Source organism: Coffea eugenioides, chromosome 11, assembly GCF_003713205.1.
Source record: "Coffea eugenioides isolate CCC68of chromosome 11, Ceug_1.0, whole genome shotgun sequence".
Classification (NCBI taxonomy): Eukaryota; Viridiplantae; Streptophyta; class Magnoliopsida; order Gentianales; family Rubiaceae; genus Coffea; species Coffea eugenioides.
The window spans coordinates 19,978,630-19,992,891 of record NC_040045.1 but is presented as its reverse complement, the minus strand read 5'-3'; the positions used below and the strand labels follow the sequence as shown (position 1 = coordinate 19,992,891).

Genomic DNA, 14,262 nt, shown 5'->3' with positions numbered 1-14,262 from the left:
AACATCACCTCGAAACACATGTACTCATTATTTCTCACTTAAACGAACCTCCGAAAATTAAATTTGCTAACGGAACATTTTAAAAACATAAGGAAGACATTGTTCCGTATGAATGGACTTAGAATGGTTGAAATAAATTATTTGGAGAAAACAAGTGAATAAATATTTAAATAAACCAATAATATTTGATAAAAATAAGAAATTTTTCAGATCCTCACAATAAGTCTCAAGTGTCAACGTTTTTAATAGTCAAGTCAGATGATGAATAAAATTGATATGACGTATTTTTGTTATATATTTTGTAATTAATTCCCTCGTATTATTCTATCAAATATGCATTAATTGGCGTATTTTACTCATTTTGGAAATTTGTATTTATTACAGGGAGTGGAACAAAATACCATAAAAAGGTGCCAATTTGACAGTAGTCAGCAGAAGAGTTTGAGTAGCAGTCAACAAGATGGAGACTAATTCAATTTTGTTTCCTTATCTAGTGGAAAATATGCGGCAGACTGGGAGAAAAATTAGGACACTTCCTTTTTCTTTATTTTTGGTAGTTTCAAAAGGAAAAGGAAGTCAACAAGGATTAGGACTTTTTTCCTATGCTTTCTTGGTAGCCGTATGGAGGTAGACAAAAGGGATAGAGAGGAATTAGATAGGAGAACAGTAGACCACTTTTCATGACTTTTTAAATTTTGATTTTTTCGTCTTATTTGGTTGTTCTTTCAATTGTTCCATTGCATTGATCATCTAAATTGAGAGACGATGTATGCAGCAATTAATTTTGCAATTGTGTGTGGGTTTTCCTCAACGAAGATGAACTAAATATCTTTTTCTAATGAAGGAGCAACGAAAGTTCTGGTTCATCTAAAAATTGTAAGATCAAATTAATTTTATTTATTCCTCTTATTTACTAGTATTCGCATACTCTCTGTTGGTAGTGTTTATGGTTGTTTCGTTAATTGAATATCCTAGGTCCGGATGTTGAATTAATTTAGCAACCTAATGTCAATTGAAGCGTTAAATCCGTAATTATTTAATTACTCTAAAATAGTGACAACTGGCATGACTAGATTTGTGTCAGGAGAATACGCAGGCTAATCTAAAATAACCCTGGTAGTGTATTGTTTGGTTAGAATAGGGTTCCTTTAATATGTAAGGCAATTGGAGAATTAAATCTTACGGGCGTACTTAGGATTTTTTCTCGATTAGAGTAGTGATTAACGGGCGTACTTTAGTCATTGACACAGTAAGAAGGAATTGACTGTCATCGCTTTTTTGACATTTATAACCTATTTATTAGTTAATAACTGGAATTACCTTTGCATCAAAGATCAATTAGGTGAACCATTGCCGAAATTATTTCTTAACTAGAGCGTAGCTATTATTACTTTGGTTTTAATAATTTTTCATTTAATCTTTAGTCAGCTATTTATTTTTATTCGAACATTTAAACCCCCCCACTGTCAATTTGAACTTCAAAAGAGATAAATATCCCCAATCCCTGTGGATTCGACCCTACTTATCACTATCTACAGAAATTATATTTTGTTTGAGCAGGTATTTATTATTGCACAAGTTCGACAACCTGTCAATTTTTGGCACCGTTGTCGAGGACTAGAGTTAGTTAATTTGTTTCTTTTTAAGTTCATTTTTTTTTAATTTTCTGATATTTTTCTGATTTATGCCTCATTCTTCTTGTATACGTGAATTAATTTTTGATCTTGAAGTAGAGAAGACCGCGCGTCGGACGTGAAAGGAGACCAGACAATTCAGGGAAGAGCAATCTAGTGCTGCATCTCAGCGACTTGATCCTGAAGTCGAGTCAACAAGTTCGCTTGGTGATACTTCGAGTTACTCGGATCGAGAATAAGTTATTATAACTAATGCACAAACACTAAGGGAGTTGGCTGTTCCTAATTTAAATCAGCAGCCCTTATGCATTACTTTTTCGAATTTAACTAATAACACACCGTTTGATTTAAAATCTGGCCTAATCTATCCTTTACCATCTTTTCATATTTTATCAGGTGAGGAGCCTTATAAGCAGTTGCAAGAGTTTGATGTTGTTTGCAATAGTATGAAACTCCCGAAAATTATGAAAAAATAGATAAAAATAAGGGCATTTCCTTTCTCTCTCAAGGACTCAATAAAAGACTGGTTGTACTACCTACCTCTAAGTAGTATCACCACTTGGGAGCAATTGAAGAAAAAGTCCTTGGAAAAATACTTTCCTGCATCTCGAGTTGCAAGTCTGAGGAAGGAAATATGCAATATCAAGCAACATCCAGGAGAATCGCTCTATAATTACTGGGAGAGATTCAAGAAGTTATGCATCAAGTGCCCTCAACACCAAATAAGCGAGCAATTTTCATCCAGTATTTTTACGAGGAACTATTTTTCAGAGACAGGAGTATTATTGATGCTGCAAGTAGAGGGGCGTTGGTGAACAAGAATCCTCGAGAAGCGTGGGAGTTGATTGAAGAAATGATCGAGAATTCGCAATAGTTCGGTACAAAGGAGGATGTCCCGATTCGCATGATGAATAAGGTAGAAACATCATCTATCCAATAATAGTTATCCGAATTAACGTCCTTTGTTCGGCAATTGACTATAAGAAATATACCACAAGCCAAGGTGTGTGAAATTTGTACTGCCATGGGTTATTCTGCAGAGATGTGCCCCATGATTTAAGAAGAAACTGCAGAGCAAGTAAACATAGCTGGTCATGCGTCCGTGCTAAAAAAGCCATATGACCCGTACTTGAACACGTACAATCCGTGTTGGAGAGATCACCCTAACTTTAGCTATGGAGGAAATACGCAATCAAATTTTGCATGGAATAGGCAGCAAGGGTATCAACAGCAGTATTAACCTCGCCCGCTACCACCTCCTCTAAACTCAAACCCGTCTTTAGAAGAGATGATGAAGCAGTTAATTGGTAGTAACACGCAATTTCAACAAAAGACGAACTCTGATTTACAAAACATAAGGAATAAAATAGGAAAAATACAAACAATACAGAGTCAGATGAGTAAGATGGCAATAGTAATCAACCGCCTAAATTCCCAAGTTCAAGAAAATTTGCCGTCTCAACCTGAACTGAACCCGAAGAATGTAAGTGCAATGACCTTAAGGAGTGGGAAGGAAATTCAGGGGCCCGAACTTGTGACTCCAAAGGACAAGGATGAAGAAAAAATCAAGGAGGAGGATAGAAACAGCAAAAATTCAGTGGTAATTCTTGACCCAATTATTGAGGTTAAAACTAATCCGTCTCCCTTTCCTAACAGGTTGGAGAAATCGAAAAAGCAGGACAAGGAGAAGAGATCTTGAAGGTATTCCACAAGATAGAGATCGACATTCCTCCGTTAGATGCAATCAAATAAGTGCCAAGGTACGTGAAATTTTTGAAAGATTTGTACGTCAATAGAAGAAGATTGAGGGGAGATGAAAGAGTTATTGTGGGAGAGAATGTGTCAGTGGTTCTGTAGAGAAAACTCCCATCAAAATGCAGGGATCCAGATATGTTTACTATTCCCTATAAGATAGGCACCACTTTGATTAGAAATGCCATGTTGGACTTAGGAGTGTCAATCAATGTGATGGCTAAATCTATCTATGGTTCTTTGAACCTATACCTGCTAAAAGAAACTGAGATAATAATTCAATTAGCTGACCGAACAAATGCATACCCTAATGGGTTAGTCGAGGATGTGTTGGTTAAAATTAACTAATTGATATTCCCACCTGATTTTTATGTACTTGACATGGATGATGATCATTCCCCTGATCCCTCGCCTTTGCTATTAGGTAGATCCTTTTTTAGCATAGGTTACACTAAAATTGATGTTAACAAGAGTACTTTGTCTATGGAATTTGATGAAAAAATTGTTCATTTCAATATCTTTGAGATTACGAAATACCTCTCAAACTCTAATTTTATCTCTATTTTTTCTGTGAGTGCTATTGACCCTGCGGTGCAGGAAGTGTTTGAAATTGTTGGCAAGATTGAGTTGGAAATTACTTTAACCAAGCACCTCGAATTGGATACAACTCATGAGGTAGAGTTGAGTGAAGAGCTGAAGTGTACGATTGGGGTGTTGGAATCGTTGCCAACCACTACAATAAGGTATGAGCTCGCACCTATTTTCCTACCCAAACCTCACCAAAGAGTACTAACGTCTGTGGTGCAGGCACCTGTGTTAGAATTGAATCCTCTGCCAAAACATTTGAAATATGCATATTTGGGCAAGAAGGAAATGCTTCCGGTGATTATCGTGGCAGAACTGTCGGAAACACAAGAAGACAATCTAATCCGAATTCTTAGAGAGCATAGGCAAGCAATAGGATGGACCATTGCCGACATTAAAGAGAATAGTGCGTCTATGTGTATGCACAGAATTAGATTAGAAGAAAATGCCAAACCTGTATGGCAAGATCAAAGGAGGATCAATCCCCTCATGATGGAAGTGGTGAAAAAAAATATTGAAACTGCTAGATATGGGGATTATTTACGCAATATCAGACAGTCCATGGGTGAGCCCACTACAGGTAGTTCCAAAAAAAAGCAGGAGTGACAGTAAAGGCCAACCAGAAGAGTGAGCTCATGCCAATGCGCAAATCCACCGGATGGCGGTAGTGTTTCGACTACCGAAAATTAAACGCTGTCACGAAAAAGGAACATTTTCCTCTTCCTTTTATTGATCAAATGATTAAGCGATTAGCTTGTCGAGTTTACTATTATTTTTTGGATGGATTTTCAGGATATTTTCAAATTGCAATCGCACCGGAAGATTAAGAAAAGACCACCTTCACGTATGCGTTTGGAACTTTCACATACAGGTAAATGCCCTTTGGATTGTGCAATGCCCCTATGACATTTCAGAGTTGTATGATGAGCATTTTTTCAGAATATCTAAAGAAAATTATTGAGGTTTTCATGGACGACTTTAGTGTATATGGTGATAGTTTCGATAATTGCCTAGATAACCTGAAATTGATCTTGTTGAGATGTATAGAAACTAATCTCATGCTTAACTGGAAAAAATATTATTTTATTGTTGAACATGGAATAGTTTTAGGTCACGTAGTGTCCTAGATGACCGCCACTTATCGCCATGAGATTAACTCTCAAAATTTTTTTCTTTTCCTTGTGTTTTTCTAGTCAATAATTTCGGCCACTATGAGTTAAGAAAGGGGCTGATATTTTGCACTAATTTCAATGATGTTTCATGATAAGAAAGTAGTGGTCAAGTGGTGTGTTCAATCGGTAGTGAACGATACCCGTCGATTCGAGCTGATTTTCCTTAAATTGCGTATACTAGGATTTTATCTTATAATCCACTAACTTATTATTATCACTTCTAATCACACTCTTAATATCATTTCAAACTCACTCTTAATCACCAAATTTGATACACACTCCGTACCAAATAGTCATACTACGAAAAGGCGTAAAAATCCTAATTTGCGATAACTTGAAAACTAAAGGGAAAACCCTTAATTCTATATTCATTTGCACTTATTGTGGGGTGATTGGATAGTAAGGCTATTATAAAATAATAATTTTCAAATAAAAAGGGATTTTTAAGGAAAATATCAGGAATTTTACAAGTCCTCACAACCCAGACTACCTAGAGACCAAAGGATAGATAATGAGTCTGCTATTGATCAAAACACCGAGTCAAAGGCTGGGGGAGGAGATGACCAAATGGCATTAGTTTTAACTCGTATGATGGATGTACTAGAACTCTTAGTAGCACAACAGGGACAGAGGGTTGGACAAGGAAATCAACATGGACACCAGGAGATAGGAGAGGATCGAGTTTTGGAACGGTTTCAGAAATTCTTTCCACTCAAATTTTCTGGAGGACCTGACCCAGAAGTAGCTGAAAATTGGTTAGAAAATATAAGAAATATATTTGATGCCTTGAACTACACAGAAGAAAGACAAGTCACTTTTGCTGTATTTCAACTTGAGGAAGCAGCTCGAGGCTGGTGGAACATTATAAGAAATAAGTATGAGAGAAATCAAACTCCAAGAACTTGGATAAATTTTGTACGAGAGTTTAATGAGAAATTCCTTCCTCCACTAGTCCAAGAAAAGAGAGAAGATGATTTATAAAGTTTCGTCAAGGAACTTTGAGTGTGGCTGAATATGAAACACAATTCACGAAATTATCTAAATATACTCTAGAATTGGTGGCTACGGAGTGGAAGAAAATAAGACGGTTTATTCAAGGATTAAATTTAGAAATCCAAGTTGCCCTTGCCGCAGCACAGATTGAAACATTTAGTGACGCTCTCGAGAAGCACAAAGGGTGGAGAGTACAAAATTCCAACTGAGAACCTTTCAAGCGAGAAAAAGAGATGTATCCGATAGTGGTCACTACCTTGAAGTACCAAGAGAAGTTGGACCGCCACCTAAAGTTAGAGAAGGAGTGGATGGAGTAAGACTACCACTTCCTTCGCTACCCATGATAAAGAAACTAGAAAGAACTATGTCACGAGAAGTTCCAGTAGGACAGATACAATTAAGGGAAACTTCGCAGATAAGTCAAGTCACAACTCCTCGTCTAACCTGTGGATATTGTGGAAGGACAAATCATACCGAAGAAAACTGCTGGCTGAAGGGGTGAAAGTGTATGGGATGTGGGAGCACTAACAATAAAGTTCATGGCTGCCCAAAGAGGTATTCACGAGAAATTACTATTCAACAAGGAAATAAAACTATCCCTTGACAAGTTAATGAATGAGGGAACTGACCAATGACACCTGCAAGAACATATGCAATGATCACACAACAAGGTCCAGGGTTATCTGAGGTTATGGAAGGTATGAATTTCGATGACGAAATTCTTTTAAAGAAGGAAGGTTGTGAGAACCTGAATTTTTTCTTATTTTTATTTTATTTTACTGGCTTATTTAATTCTTTATTCACCGTTTATCCCAAATAATTTATTCCATCCATTTTAAGTCCATTTGTATGCAAAAATGTCCCTTTTATAATTTTAAAATGTTTCGTTAAAAAATTTAATTTTTCTACGGCTCATTTAGCGAGAAATAGCGAATACACATTTTTTGAGATAAATTCGATTTGAGAATGCAATAGTCTTGTAGAATTAAGAATGATCAATAGTCAACTAAGAAAAGTTAATTGAGGGATTAGATGTGAGTGAGTTAAAATTTAAGCTTTTACCGTGCGCGCATCGATAGTTTTTCGAAAGTCGCGCTGGTACGACTAATTGGAGATTTGAAAATTTTATATTAGACTAGTAAGAGTGATTAACTATAGTGTTAAAGAAATTACATTGGAGGTTTAATGTATAAGTGTACCAAACAAGAGAGAAAAGTAGTAGTACACGACACTATTTCGCTCTATGGAGGGTTGACTTTTGTGCACACTTTATGGCTACCTTTTCCATTCTTTCTCTCCAAGTTTCATCACACAAAACCCTCATTCACTCCCTCATTTTCGGCCAAACCAAGAGGAAAGAAAAGTAACAAGAGAAAACTTAAACTTTTGCTCCAATCTTGCTCCAAATCTCCATCCAACTTCCAAACAATTTGAAAATTATTTTTATCTTGGAACAAGAAGCAATCTTGCGGATTTTCTTAGACGATTTGTGGTGGAAATTTCTGGTTTCATCTAGGGGGTTTCTTCTTGGGTTTTGAAGGTATAAACATCTCCCACAAAAACTCTTGTTTTCTTGTTTCTTGTTTAGGTGTGTGTCAGTGTGTTTGTGATGAGTTTTAATGGAAGAAACTAGATGAGGAAAAAGAAAGAGAGAAACCGTAAGGAAGAGGTGCTGTCCGAAATTTCTGGTCATGTTGTTCTGTTTTAGTTTCAAAAATTTTATGCTTGGTTGACTGTGAAATTGATGGATATAGGTTGTATATTGTGTGTAGAAAGTGTCTACCAAAAATCATTTGATTTGATTGAGCAAAACTTGAATTTTTGAAATTGGAAGAAATCTGGAAATGGGTTCTGGCTAGCCGAATAGTGCTCCTTTGATCGAACATAACTCTTTGTTCATAAGTCAAAATTGAGTGCCATTTGTGGCATTTGAAATTCGACAATTGTAGATTTCTGACGATATAAAATTCACCTTCTAGATGGAAATGAGTGAACCGTAGTGATTTGGCAAAATTTGCTGCCCTGTTATGAATATCTGTCCAAGAGGACATAAGAAGCTGCAAGTTGTGGCTTGAATTTGAACTACTTGTGAACTGATTTTGGAAATATTTTTTCTGATGAAATGAATTATTTTGAACCTAGTTTCCAATGCCACCAACCATTCCCAATTTGAACTTGTATTGTGTGAGTTATGGCCTGATTTTGAAAGTGTGATAAAGCTAGAAAACTGGAAAGATTTTCCTTCTTGCTGCCCGACTGGTCTATTTTGTTGTGAGATGTTTTATTTCAAAAATTTGATGTCAATCAACCATAAAGTGTTTATTAAAGGTTTCTAGAACCTTGGTTTCAAAAATGGATCGAATTGGGGCTGATTTCATTGTGCAAAACGTTTGGAAAAAAAAAAAAAAAAAGAAAAAGCAAGAGGGCAGATTAGCTTTGAAACATTTTATGAACTTTGGTTGTTTCGTTAACTACCTTTTCGTACGAGTTTTTACCTAAATTTTGGTAGAGAAGTAGCTCATTTATGGAAGGTTAAGTGTACCAAATTTGGTGAAATTTCAATGCAATTTTGATACCCAAATAACGCCCCAAACGTGGCTCTTTAAATCTGAAAAATTTCTGATCAGTGTTCAAATTTCAGCCAACTTTAAGCTATTATATGTTGTTGCCCAAAACTTCGAATTTAGCTCCATTTGTTGTGTTTGAAACCTTGTTTGAAACTCTTATTGTGTTACAAATTTCAGAGCATGATTCACTTTTTGTGAATTATGCCGAATTTCCAAAGATTGCTGGAAAACCAAGACTGGTTCAAATCTGGTATCTAGGAACTGAAAGTTTGAGCTGAAAAATGAATGCCTCCCGATTTGAATCTTGGAAAAGTTCTTCTAGGAACTTTTAGTACTTTGGATCTAGTTTCCAACGATTAAATTTTTCCATTTTTGGACGTATCAAACTCAAGATCAGATTTTACCAAATTTGTCACGCAAAGCTGAAAATTCTTGATTTCTTAGGAAATGAGTTTTCAAGAACTTTTCATTTCCTTTTGATATTGATAGTTCGTTTTGAATCCGATTTCATGGAGGATACGAGTTATCCCTTGTGACTTTGAACTCTCACTTTTGAATCTTGAATTTCACTAGAGTGAAACTTTTTTAAGACATTGTCATTGTATTACACAAGTGTACATTCTTCCTTGTTTGGCAAGGGGTTTATAAGTATTGGTAAGTGATAGATAATTGTTATTTCTTCTGGCGCTCTTTACTCACTTATTTTGAATTGGTGAGTGTTCCTCGTATGCGTTTGAAACTTGAATAGTTTTGCTACATGTTTACCGCATATTTCTTGTGTGTTTAAGTGTTCCCCATAATTACTACTATGTAATTTTCACCGTTTTAAGGTGAGTATATACTTTATCACACTTGGCCTACGAAAATAATAAATTTCTACCATTTAACCGTGAATTTCTACTGTTTATCGGTATATTTGATTACTTGCGCATGTTGTAATCTCTTAGCTGAACTGGACCCTGCCCTTGGTTACTAACCTGCTCGAGTCAGGACTAGGCTCGGTCGGGTAGGTTGGAACCCTAGACCACCGTTTCGGTATATTCGAGTATTATCACTGGAGGGATAAAGCGATGGCCAGATAACCGGGGGAATTATTGGAGTTATAAGGTGCAATTGATCAAAACAGTTCCACGTGAACACCGTATCCTTTTAATGTATATTTATTTCTATACAATGATAAATGTCTCATTTTAATGTGCCAATGTGAAACCTTGAACCATATATGTGTTATGCTTAATTTACTTGATCTATTAGAACTGCTTATGTGTTTTGGAACCTCACTGGGCTGTTTATCTCATTCTACGCTTTTGTTTTCCTTAACAGGGTTCAAGGCTGAGAGTGCTCGCGAATAGTACTAAGTTGTTTTCTTTTGAAGACTTTAAGTTGTATTGTAGCAATGACTATAGTACATATTCTTTTGAGTTGTATTTAAACTTGAAGGTTAGCTAATTTTAAGTATTAATGTTTTGGAGTACTTTGAATGTATATTGAAAAGAAAATTTTGAAGTATTTCTAGTTTTGAATTATGGATTATAGTGAGCCCCGACAAGAGTTAGACAGGCGTTCCACGGATATCCTTGTTTTCGCCCTTGGAAGAAGTGGGGGCATCACACTTGGCAATACACACAAACATCTCTATCAACTGTTAACCATTGTAGACAATAAGGCTTCAGATGTTTAATGGTTGGAAGAGCCAAATTTTCTACCATGAGCAAACTCACGACATTTGTGCAACTTCCACCATCTATGATCACATATAAACCCTATCTTTGACATGGCCCCGTGTGTAGAAAATATTCTCCCATTGAGAATCCTCATCATCTTTAGCAAACATCATCAAAGCCTTTCGCACAACCAAGCACCCGCTGGCAACACTAGGTGGTGTAATTTCTTCTCCCGACTCATCATCCTCCAACAAAGGTGACATTCCTTCGTTGTCGGCTTCATCATCTAAAACAACTTCTATGTTATCCCTAATAACCACAATGCATTAATTAGGGCATTGAGATTGGATATGCCCACATCCTTGGCATTAGAAGCTTCATTTGTTCGTATGGGTATCTCTTTGTTGACATCTACTTAAGGATTGGATTTAGTTTGATCAGTTTTAGAACTTGCTTGAGGATTGGTATTCAAAGGCTTCTATCATCTTTAAAGAGTAGATTTGACCTCCAACTTGATAAAGGTGTAGTAGAAAAAGAATGTGTAGTACCCCTCCTCTTGAGTTGTTGTTCTACCTTGACTGCCTTTTCTAGCATGCCACTTATCTCAAGGTAGTGTTGCAACTCAACAATTTCTGCAATAGTAATTTCGACAGCTTCATGTTCAGCCCTCATCATAAGCATCTCCATGTCTTTATAATAATCCTCTACACTCTTGTTGCCTAAAATGAGAGTTTGCAATTTTTGATGCAGCTCCCTATGGTAATGATTGGGTACAAATTTTCTTCTCATGAGACCCTGAAGTTCATGCCAAGTCTCAACGGCTTGCTCTCTATTCCTCCTATGGCCGAAACGAAGTTGATCCCACCAAATGAGAGCATAATCTGTAAACTCCATGGTAGCAAGGTTCACCTTTTGTTCCTCGGTATAATTGTAGCAATATAAAACCATCTCAATTTTACCTTCCCATTCCAAGTAAGCTTAAGGATTTGACCTTCCTTGGAAAGGTGGAATTTTGAGCTTGATCCTTTAATCAAATCATTGTCATGTACATTACTCCTATGCTCACGCCTTGGTCTCCAATGACCTCCTCTTCACTAAAGGAATCCTCAAATTCATGCATAGGAGTCTTCCTTCAACTAGATCTCGAACAGCTATGTGAATTTCCATGTGATCAATCCTCTCCCGCATTGATTCTAAGGACTGGTCAACCATGCGCTAAATGTCTCCTTTCAACGCCACGAAAAATAGTTTAAAATCAAAGACTTGTGAAGAGCCTTCTTCTTCGTGCGACATAATGAAATAACCTGCAAAAAAGGTTTGTGTAGAAAGATATTCCTCACTTCACTCCCTTAAGTGTATACATTCACCCTCATGTTTCACTCAAATTAAAATACTTATTAATCTCACCACCGATTTTCTAAGCTCTTGGTCACTCATCTTGAGCACATTAGACTATCTCAAGTGAACAATCAACCTACCAATGGATCACGCAAGTGTAGCAGGATTTTAAGAATAAATGATGATAAATTGAGGACTAAAATATTTGACTAAACGAGGAATAAAGGCTAGACAACATGTGTTTTAAAGCTAGAGCAACAAAAGACACTAGTAGTATAATTTAGGACACACTAGAAGCAAGAATTTCACTTGACAACTCTTTAGACTTTTTTGACCTGATTAGATGACTCAAAAGACTCTAAAATCTACTAGAAAAATGACCCAAAGAAAGCGAAATAACTCAGACACAATTGAACACTAAGAAGGACAAAAAAATCGCCTAAAACCCAGAAATTTTGAAGTCACGAGATGATTAGGTACCTTTGAAGTATTCTGGAAATTTAGGGGGCTTAAATTTCTAGTTCAACCCTTTTTCTTCCAAACTTGATGTTTGGAAACTGGATTTGCCCCAATCCAAGAAGTATTCAGCCAATACGATGCAACAAGGAATCTAATTTTGATGTTTTCCAACTCCGATTAGAAAACGAAAATGCGCAGCTGTTTCTTTATTTTTCCAGCCAGAAATTGATGGATTCTACTTCCAAAAACTTGTTCCCATATTTTTCTTGAGGCTTTGAAGATCAAGCAAGTGTTTCAATCAAGTTTGAATCAAGAAGGTAGTTGAACAACTTAATCTTTCAAGACTTTTTCCAAGAACATCAAGAGGTTATTAGGGTTTTTCCAAGAAACTTTCAAGGGTTTCAAGAACCCAATTTCTTTTTTTTTTTTTTGTGTTTTTGGTTCAAGAACTCCAAGAGTTAACCAAAATCAGCACAAACAAAATAAGGACTCCAACAAACAACAAAAGTGAATCAGATGAACAGTAGCCCGGATAAATAGTAATTATAATAGTAACCTTTTTTGTGACTTAACAAGAAACACAAAACAAGAATTCAAGACACGGCTAAAACCCTTGTGACTCAAGAGACCAAGAAACGGATGCGAACATGACTCAAACAAAACAACTAAAAGGGATATAACTCGATACCTTAACCTAGCTCTGATGCTAGATGATACGAATCTCGCCCTATTTTAGATGAAATCCGGATCACAACAGGCCATAAGATCTAAAAGTTTGGTATCTAGTTTGGTGGCAAAAATCTAATTCAAACTTGGAACGCTCAAGAATGAATAAGATGGGTAGATGACACAACAATCAAGCACGTTCCTTCATTGATAAAGTCAAATGAGCACTTAGAACCCTCTAATGTGCTCAAGATTAGCTTGCAAGAAGCTTGAGTACAAACTTTCCTCTGAATAAATCGTCTCCCATTGCAATGTAAAAGTTTGACTATTTATAGCCAAAGCCCTAAGACTAGTCCAAATCCGAATCGGACAAGGATTACATCATCTATTTCTTTAAAACTACTAATCTAATGGTAAAAATAGCTAGTCTAGCTTGTCATTCATTCCTAATAACTAATAGTTAAGTAATTAAGCAAAAACCTAGCAAATTATATGAAAATAAGAAAAAGCCTAAAAATTAACCCATCCAGAATTTGCGTAAGGATATACGACCGGATTTTCACGCAGATTTGAGGAAGAAATTGGTCAAGAAGAAAATGAGACAAAAAGTGTGATGCAATCGGAGACAAAAAGTATGATGGAATTGGATCTGCGAGGAGATTCGTGTGAGCAGATCCTCTCTATACCTTTTTTCCTCATGTTTCTCAACTTGATGTCCGTACAAAACCCATCTCCATGTGATGAGGAGGTCAAGGGAGCTATCCAAGTGGAGCAAGTGAAGGTGCCATTAGGGCCTATGACTCGAGCTCGCGCGAAGAGATTGAACGAGACACTACAAACATTGGTTCGTGCGGCCCGAGAGTCGAGTGGAGAGCCAAATGCCATCGAGGGCCTCGACGAAGCTAGGCTTGTTGTCCTAGTTTCGGCCATCACTGAAGATTAGAAGCCCATGAGTTGGCTAAGGGGTCCATGGCCCATTATTAGTTAGTATAGTGTAATAAAGAGGTCCAACTAGCTTGTGGTTTGGACCTTAGTCGTTGTTAGTCTTTGAGTCAATGGGCTAGGCCATGTGGGCCTTGGGGTCAATAGCATTTTAGCGAGCCATGTAGTTAGTCCCTACGCTGAGTTGGTTCGGAGGTCTCGCTGCCCGGTCAGCAAGTCGAGGGTCCAGGGGGCGACGCGCCCCGGAGCTTACGGTACGTATGTTGTGTCGCTAGTGTTAGCCCAAAGGGAAGCCCAAGGCCTGGCCAAATTCCGTACATGTTTCCCAAGCTTTGTTAGGTCTTAGTCACGGCTACAAATAGCTTTCAGTCATTGTTTTACATTCAGTTTTTGATAATTAATGAAATACACTTTTGAGAGTTCTCTCAAAGTTTCATTGAAGCACCATTGAATATCTTAGAATCGTTCTTAGGTATTCAATTGACTTATC

General features: G+C 36.8%; 1 non-coding gene across 1 annotated transcript; it reads right to left on the bottom strand.

The window, feature by feature from the left end:
- Nucleotides 1-2,251: 2,251 nt before the first annotated feature.
- LOC113754572 lies at nucleotides 2,252-2,358 on the bottom strand. The gene has a single exon (XR_003465255.1). It is a non-coding gene; the product is annotated as a small nucleolar RNA R71 (small nucleolar RNA).
- Between the last annotated feature and the right edge of the window lie 11,904 nt (nucleotides 2,359-14,262).